Raw genomic sequence first — 9,563 nt, 5'->3', positions numbered from 1 at the left:
AAATTAAAATTAAATAATAAGACCAAACCAAGAACAGATTTTCTGGCTTAATTATCATTTCGGATCTCTTAACTGCTCTTACAAACTTTCTCCACATATTTTTCTTCGTAAGTGAGCTCTTTAATATTTGGTGACAGTGATGTCACTGCTAAGTGAAAGATTTATATCGGGTAAATATAAATATATGCATTGCCTTACTTTTATTGCCCAGATCCATAAAATTTCCTTGTGATAAGTCAAAATGTTGAATTTCATTAAATTTAATTTTTAGCCCTCTCCTTCCCCAGTTCCATCATTTTTATTCATATTTTTTACTAAATAAGATAATATTGAAGAGGAAACGAAATTTGTTATTTCTTTTTGTGATAAAGCCATTTAATTCCAGGTGATTAAACAAAATATGAGCTGTTAAAATATTTCATACTTAATGGAACTTGGGGTGGGTATTTACATGTATTTATGATATTTACATAAGGAAATAGAAAAATAAGAGATTGTAATTTAATGGTTACTAGAATTCAACAGTTTTCCTTTATTGGACAAATCTTTTGGTAAAAATATAAATATAAACAAACAAACAAACAAAAATATATATATATATATATATATATATATAGATGGCCTAGCCTAACTAGAAAGAAAACTCCATGCATTAAATTTTGGGGAGGGTGTGTTAAATATGAAATATGATTCTACTGATTTCTCCTTCTTTACTTACAGGGGGGAGTGGGTAAGGGGTAAGCTAGAATTCAAAATTATGATCAGCATAAGACCTTCAATCTGCAATTTATCTTTTAGTTCTAAAATATAAGAAAAATTTTAAAAATGAATTATGACTTTCACATAAGAACAATGAGTTCAAGTTAGAGTAGGTAGCTTCTTCAAATAATTCTGGGCTGATTTTACTCTTTTAGAACAATTTTTAGGTGCATTTGTGAAATTCTTTGAAAATCCATTTAAGAATTTTGATGCAAACGTCATAAAAATACATCATTTATTTGTCTTCTCTTTTTTCCTTCATTATAGTATATATATATATATATATTTTTTTTTTTTTTTCAGAGAGCTTGCTATAGACTGAATGTTTCTGTGCCTCAAAATTCATCTTGAAGCCCTCATTCCCAATATAATGGTATTTGGAGTTGGGGCTTTTGGGAGGTAATTGGATTTAGATGAAAATGAGGGTAGAGCCCCCATGGTGGGATTGGTGCCCTTTTAAGGAGATGAAGGGACCAGAGATCTCTCTCTCCACCATGTAAAGATACAGGAAGAAGGCATCTCTCTTGCAAACCAGGAAGGGGGCCCTCAATAAGAACTGAATCAGCTGGCACTTTGATCTTGGACTTCACAGCTGTGAAGAAATAAATGTTTGTTGTTTAAGCCACCTAGACTATAGTTCTGTTATATGGGCATTCTTTTTTTTGGTGGGGATACTCTTTAATCCAGTAAAGTCCACTTCCTGGCACCCCAAAATTCATGTCCTCCATGTGCAAAATACACTCACTCCATCCCACCCAAAGTCTTAAATCATTCCAGCATTCAGTTCTAAATCCAAAACCTCATCTAAATAGTATCCACTCAAAAAAAGTTCCAAATTTCATTATCTAAACTATCTAAATCAGGTATGGGTGAGATTTGCTATGAGCCATTCTGGGTCAAAACTTCTTTCCATCCACAGAGCTGTGAAACTAGAAAACAAATGATCTGTTTCCAAAATACAATGGTGGGACAGGCATAAGATAGACATTCCTATTTCTTTTTTTTTTTTTGCGGTACGTGGGCCTCTCACTGTTGTGGCCTCTGCTGCGGAGCACAGGCTCCAGATGCGCAGGCTCAGTGGCCATGACTCATGGGCCTAGCTGCTCCGCGGCATGTGGGATCTTCGTGGACCGGGGCACGTACCCATGTCCCCTGCATCAGCAGGCAGACTCTCAACCACTGCGCCACCAGGGAAGCCCTAGATATTCCTATTTCTAAAGGGATAAAATGGAGTAAATAAAGGGGTTACTGGTTTAGAGCAAGTTCTCAACTCATCAAGACAAGTTCCATTAGGTTATAAGGCTAAGACTAATCCTCTTTGGCTCAATGCTCTGTCCTCTGAGGCCTCCCAGGATAGCAGCTCTGCCTTCTCTGGACTTTGGATCCACAGCTCTGCCTTTGGAGTGGTTCATCCTTCATTTCATCCCATATCTGTTCCTCTCAGTCCAGGCTGGCTGTGTTTCTGCTGGTATAAAGTTCTCAAAAACCTTGTGAGTCTCCTATTGATGTCAAAGGTATCCACACCTATAAACACGAGCATTCTACACTGATTCTCCCTGGATAACCCATCTCTATTCCTGACTTCTGCTGAGAAGGTTGTTTGAATCCATGAGTCACACATCTAGTCTCTTTAACAAATGGTTTTCTAGTCACACACTTGGCCCTGGTTCCAGAGCACATTATCTGGAAAGAGTGAGAATTTTCCAAATCATCAAATGCTGGTTCCTTTTTGCCTAACAGTTCTCTGCTCAATTGATGTCTTTCTTCTAGCATTTTACTACAAACAGAAAGGAGAAACAAGTTCACATCTTCCAGTCTCACTTGGAAATATCAGCTAAATATCCAAGTTCATTAATTACAAGTTCTACTTTTCACCCATTGGTAGAAAACAATATGGCCAAGTTTTCTGCCACTTTGTAACAAAGTAGCCTTTCTTCCAGGGTCCAATAACATATTCTCTATTTCCATCTGAGACCTCTGTTCCTGTCTGTTGTTTCTATTTCCTCTTCCTTGTGGTGGTTTGTTCTTATGTTGTAATTTTTTAAAGTTCAACTTCAGTTGCTTTTGTTGTTTGATATATCTTGTGTTGTAGAATATACGATTTGATTTTTTTAATTCTTATATCTGTTTAGTGCTTTATTTGATTACATTTTCCATTGTTTGCTGATTGTATACAATAGTACAATTGATGTGTGATCTTTTTAAATTAAATTTTGAGTTTTAGTAGTTGTTTAATAGATTCCCTAGAATACTTTGCATAAACATTCATGTCATTTTCCCCATTTTCCTTCATTCTTTCCTGATGATTTAAATGTCTACTCCTTGTATCATTTTTCTTCAGCCCGAAGAATTTACTTTAGGATTTCTTTCTTAAGTGCAAGTCATTAGTGACACATAGTCCTTGTTTTCTTTTATCTGAGATTGTCTTTATTTCAGCTTCATTTTTTTTTTCAGCTTCATTTTTGATGAATATGTTTGTTGGATGTAGAATTGTGGTTTGACAGGTTTTTTTTTCTTCAGCACTTTGTTATGTTATTCTACCTTCTTCTGACTTCCAAAATTTCTGACCAGAAATCAGAAGATATTTGAATCATTTTTGGCATATAGATATTTTCTCTGGCTTTAAAAAATATTTTAAAAAGCCCAATCAGTGCATACTTATTTCATACACTGCATTTTTCTATTCTTGAATTTCCTTTTGGGACATTTTCATAGTTTCTATTTTTTTTGATGAAACTTCCTATATTTTTATTTATTGAGAGCATATTTTTCTTTATGACATTGAGAATAGTACATATAGTTAAAATAAAATCCTGTCTACTTATTCCCGTATACATTCATTTGGGAATTGGTTTCTACTGATTGTTTTTTCTCTTAAGAATGGGTTAAATTATGGGTATTTTTTCACCTGTTGGGTGAATTTGTATTGTTTCCTGAATATTCTGAAGGTGTAGAGACTCTGAATTCTGTTGTATTCCTAAATAGAGTGCTGATTTTCTAAATTTTAGCAGGCAATTATCTTGGACTCATAAAGATTGTCTCCTTGGTGCAGCTCAAAAGCTGTCCAGTGGTTAAGACTCCGCACTTCCACTGCAGGGGGCGTGGGTTCTATCCCTGGTCGTGGAACTAAGATCCCACATACCTCACAGCGCAGCCAAAAAAAAAAAAAAAGTTTCAAAATTTTGTGTTTGCCCTGTATGTGCATGGTTCAAAATCAGCTAGTTAGTTGGCAAATTCAAAATCAGCTAGTAAATTGGCAAATTCTTTACATAGGATTCTAAGCTCTGCCTCTCTGTTGCTCTTCCTTTTGGAATGTATATATATTTTCATGCACAAGTCTTAAACTAATGGATAAAAAGATTACACAAACAACAGTTTTTTCCAGAAAGTTTAATAAATAGAATCTTTTTTTTTCTTTTTAACTCTGTACAAAGGACTGGAAAACAGGCTTTCAACAATATATGGTGGCAATGATTAATCCATACTCTGTCCTCTGGTTCTTTAGACCAGAAAAAGTGTGGATTTTCCATCAATGCTTTACTTTGACAGTACTGATTTCAGCCTGTTCTCAGGCTTAAGTCATCAAAAAACAGGAAAATCACCTCATGCCATTCCGTCTTCCAAACAGATTCTCTGCTATAATCTTCCTGCTTTTGTTCACTCTGTGCTAACTCCAGGCAGTTAAAAAAAATTATCCAAGTATTTAACTGTTCTTTTTTCTTTTTTTTGTGGAATAATTGGTCTGGCAGGAGCTTCCCTGGCCACGCCTGAAGTGGAACACATAAAAAGTGATTTCGCATTTTTTTTGGCTGGAGCCACCAATAATTCATCTTCCCTAAATATATTTTCCCTTAATTTATCAACTTGGGATCTCCACCACCCTTTGATAATATTAGTTTGGTCTATATAGCTGTGAAGGTCAAACTAGGATTTAATTTCTTACAAAAAGTATTTTTACTCTGAGTAAATTAGAGTCCCATGCAGATGGCTAGTTCCCTTGTAGTATTTTTGGCCCTGTTTGGGGGAATGTTTCTAGAATTCTTATTATAAATAGTATTCTTTCAAGAGTCACAATATTTCGCAAGTATCCATTTGAAGTTCCCAATCTTGTATAAGATAAGACATTGACTATTCTGTTCTCTCCTCATGTGGGCGTTAAAACACCAACCACAATACATTTTTTTCTTTTCATACCAAGGAAATTATCTTACACCTACTAGATATTCGCAATATTTAAAGACTGAAAGTAATAGAAAACTCTTAAAATAGTTATCAAGGTAACTACCTTACATAAGCCACATCTTGATAAGAAGCAGGAAAGGTTGCCCCTGTGTGATGAAACCACTTAGAAAGGGATACAATGACCTATTTTCTGAGAATACCAGAGCAAATAAGTTTCTGGATCCATAGAAAGACAAACCTCAATCACACAGAGTTTATGGATCTTGCAAAAATAATGGGACATGTACAATGTCAGAGTCACTACCCTATGCATGAGTCACTTTCTGAGATAAAGGAAAGGATAAGCCAGGATGCCAACCAAATGTGTTTTCTGACTATTTAGATCATGGGAAAGTAATCATATTATTTGTTACTTATTTTGATTTTGTTTAAAAAGAACTGAAATATAATTTTTATGTAATAATGAAAAACATCAAATGATATAAATTTGTTTGAAAAATCAAAATCCCTACAAGAAAGTATTGTAACATTAAGAAGAAAGTTATTTAAGACAATGACTCATGAGAGAGTGTTAAGTGCCATATGCTTGAATGCTGAGAGCATTCCAAGAAAATTTTAGTGGTTTGGAACATTAGTTTTATTACTGGTTTAGTTTTATTTTTGAAAATGCAAACATGTAATTAAAATGGCTAAAAGAAATACATTAAAAGAATAAGCAGTTTGGGCATTTATTGTGAACAGACTATATTTTGATAAAAATGCCTATCAGTCTATTACCTGCTTACAAACTCTAACACTCATTTGTGGTTCATGTTTTCCTAATAACATTGCATTCTTTTTTTTTTTTTTTTTTTTTGTGGTATGCGGGTCTCTCGCTGTTGTGGCCTCTCCCGTTGCGGAGCACAGGCTCCGGACGCGCAGGCTCAGCGGCCATGGCTCACAGGCCTAGCCACTCGGCGGCATGCGGAATCCTCCCGGACCGGGGCACGAACCCGCATCCCCTGAATCGACAGGCGGACTCTCAACCACTGTGCCACCAGGGAAGCCCATAACATTGCATTCTTTATTGAACTATATTCTGTGGCCTGCAGAGCAATGATTTTGCCCCTGGCTGTTATCTAAAAAAGCAACTAGAAAAATATTATCTATATGCTCTAACTTGGAGAAATCCCTTAAACTATTTTAAATTTCATGGAAGTTCAAATAATCAGAAGATGTATTCATCATTATTTTCAAAACCAAAGCCTTTTTTTTTTACCCTCTTCCCTATATCCACAGTTTACAAATTTTAAATACATTATATTTTCCAAAGCAAACCGTGGAATTTTATAATACATTTGATTCCACTTTAAATGGATTTTAAGCACAAGGTTGTACGAACAATGCAGTTTCTTAAGATCGATAAGCATAACAAAAGACAAAATATGAATCTGAAATATCATAGTGAAATGCACTAGCAAGGAATTCCAAGATACAAAGAGAATTCTACTGTGAGAAGTAACAAATGCAAGTCATTTGGTTTAAGTGATATCTGGAAGAAGGAGAGAATAGGCCACTCTTAATTGCCCAGTAAATAATTTATCCTGGGGGATAAATTATACATTTACAATGAAACCAAGAGTAGCTTGCTCTGCCTGTAATCAATAGAGTAATGGAGATGACTGCCAAAAATGTAGCTTTCCCAAGGTTAAGAATGGAGCTTGCTTTAGTATATTTCCAGAATAATGCATGTGCTAACTAGTCAAATTAAGGACTTCACATTTTAATGCTGTTTCCTCTGATGCTGATGAATTCAAATAAGGAAATTTTTTATCCATTTGAAAAGACACGGCCCACAGGTGGTCAGGAGGAATGCCAGAGTAAGGACTTCTGAAAATCATCTAAGTTCAAGGAGAACATTGGTAAAGATGATCAAAATAGACTTTCTCAGATCTCAGGAAATTAATCAAAGACAACAATCCGGGGAGTGTTTATTCAAGAAAAACTGCTTAATCTTGGGAAGAACAGCAAGTTTGGGGGAGTTTTAACATAACTTTTCCCATCTCTCTTCCTCCCCTCTCAACTCTGTGGTAGCCTTGGAAACAACATGCGTCTCAGGGAAAACCAGCAGCCTGGCAGGCACTGATGGTAGAAGCCCAATTCCCAGAGAACCGTCATTATTTTGTCTACCGTTCCCAGAAGACCCCACTTATCAACCTTGTCTTTCTTTGGCCTGACTCAGAGTCTCTCAGAAAAGCAGCCTTTTTGCAGGGTATTAGCTGAAAACAATCTGTGGCAATATTTTAATAAGCCAATGACCCCAGGTGGTGAGTATCAGTAGGGAAAACAACAGGCAAACCAAAAAGGTGAAAAGGAAAAGCTGGAGGAAAAGAAAACTTGAGGGAGATTTATAAAGCTCTGACATATTTGGGAGTCCAGAAAGTCACATGCATGCACGGAGCCGTGCTCGTGTTCAGGGCTGTGCTCATGCATAGGGGGAAGACCTAAGTCATAAGCCGTGAGCTCTCACCTCTGGCTGACCTTGAAACTCTGCTCAGTTAAAAGTGAAGGATAGGGCTTCCCTGGTGGCGCAGTGGTTGAGAGTCCGCCTGCCGAGGCAGGGGACGCGGGTTCATGCCCCGGTCCGGTCCGGGAGGATCCCACATGCCATGGAGCGGCTGGGCCCGTGGGCCATGGCCGCTGGACCTGCGCGTCCGGAGCCTGGGCTCCGCAACGGGAGAGGCCACAACAGTAAGAGGCCCGCGTAACGCAAAAAAAAAAAAAAAAGAAAGAAAAAAAAAGTGAAGGATAAGGCAGAATTTCCAAATGCCTGGCTGAGTCTTGAAGGCACACCTGAACACCATAACAGAATCCAACAGCAAGGACTGGGACACCTTGCTTCCAGGCATTTAAGGAAATTTCTCTTGAACACTATCTGACCACTAAGCTAACCAAGCAGAGTCTTCAGTGCCACACATGACAAAGAAAGACATCTAGTCTCATGGATTGGAAGACTTAATATGGATAACAAGATGCTTTGCTACCCAGATTGTTCTACATATTCAATGCAATCTCTATCAATATTCCTCTTGGCTTTCATTGCAAAAATTGACATGCTGATACTAAAATTCACATGGAAATGTAAGGAACTACAAGAGCCTAAACAATCTTGAAGAGGAGAATAGACTACTTATCCTCAGTTTTGAAACTTTCAAATCTACAGTAATCAAGAGTGTGTGGTACTGGCATAAGAGTAGACATAGAAATTAATGACATAGAATTGAGGGTTTAGAAATAAACCCTGACACATATGCTCAATCAATTTTTCATAAAGGTAAAGGCAAATCAATGGGAAAAGAATAGTCTTTTAAACAAATAGGGATGGCACCAATGGATATTAGCATCAAAAAGAATGAAGTGGGACTCCTACTTCACACCATATACAAAACGAACTCAAAATGTAAATGTTACAATGATAAAACTCTTAGAAAAAAATTAGGTGTACATCATCATGACTTTGATGCAATATATATATATATATTTAGATGTAATACCAAAAGCACAAGCAGCAAAAGAAAAATTAGATAAATTGGAATTCATCACAATTAAACGTGTTTGTGCATCAAAGGATACTATCAAGAGAGTGAAAAGACAATCCCGAGAATGTGAGAAAATGTTTGGATGTCATATATCTGATAAGGACTTTTATTCAGGATTCAGGTGGAACTTTCAACTCAACAATAAAAAAACAAATAATAAAAATGGATAAAAGATTTTAATAAGCATTTCTTCATGGAAAACATATAAATGGTCAATAAATACATATAAATATGCTCCAGGTCATTCGTCATTAGGACAATTCTATCAAAATCTCAGTGAGATACCACTGCACACACATTAGGATGGCTATGGTAAAAAAGAACTTGCAAAAACTGTTCCCAAGGTGAGGAAATCAGACCTCACGTGCTGTTGACGACAATGTAAAATGTTGCAGCCACTTTGGAAAACAGTCTGGCAGTCAGTCCAATTGTTAATGTCAAGTTACCATTTGATCCAACAGTTCCACTCCTAGACATATACTCAAGAGAAATGAAAACATATGTCCAAAAAAAACTTGTACATGAATGCTCATAGCAACATTTTAAAAGAATAGCTCCAAAGTGGGGGGGGAAAATGTCCATCTAGTAATGAATAAACAAAACATTGTACAACCGTATGCTAGAATATTCTCCAGCCATAAAAATAAATGAAGCTCTGAAATATCTTAAAACATGGCTGCACCTTGCAAAAGTGCTAAGAAAAAGAAACCAGAAACGTTAATATAAAGTGTCCAGAAAAGGAAAATCTGCAGAGAGAGAAACTAGATTAGTGCTTGCCAGGGACTAAGGGGAGGAGGGAAAGGAGAGTTAGTGCTAATGGGGATGGGATTTTTTTTTTTCTTTTTTCTTTTATGGTTTGAAAATATTTGGGAAATACAGAGTGGTGATTGTGACTATACTGAAAACTGCTAGTGAACATTTTATTTTATTTTAATTTTTAAATTAATTAATTAATTTTAAAAAAAATTTAAATTTTTGGCTGCATTGGGTCTTCGCTGCTGCGCATGGACTTTCTCTAGTTGCAGTGAGTGGGGGCTACTCTTT

This window comes from Pseudorca crassidens, chromosome 1 (assembly GCF_039906515.1).
Source record: "Pseudorca crassidens isolate mPseCra1 chromosome 1, mPseCra1.hap1, whole genome shotgun sequence".
Lineage (NCBI taxonomy): Eukaryota > Metazoa > Chordata > Mammalia > Artiodactyla > Delphinidae > Pseudorca > Pseudorca crassidens.
Note: the sequence above shows the minus strand (reverse complement) of the source record.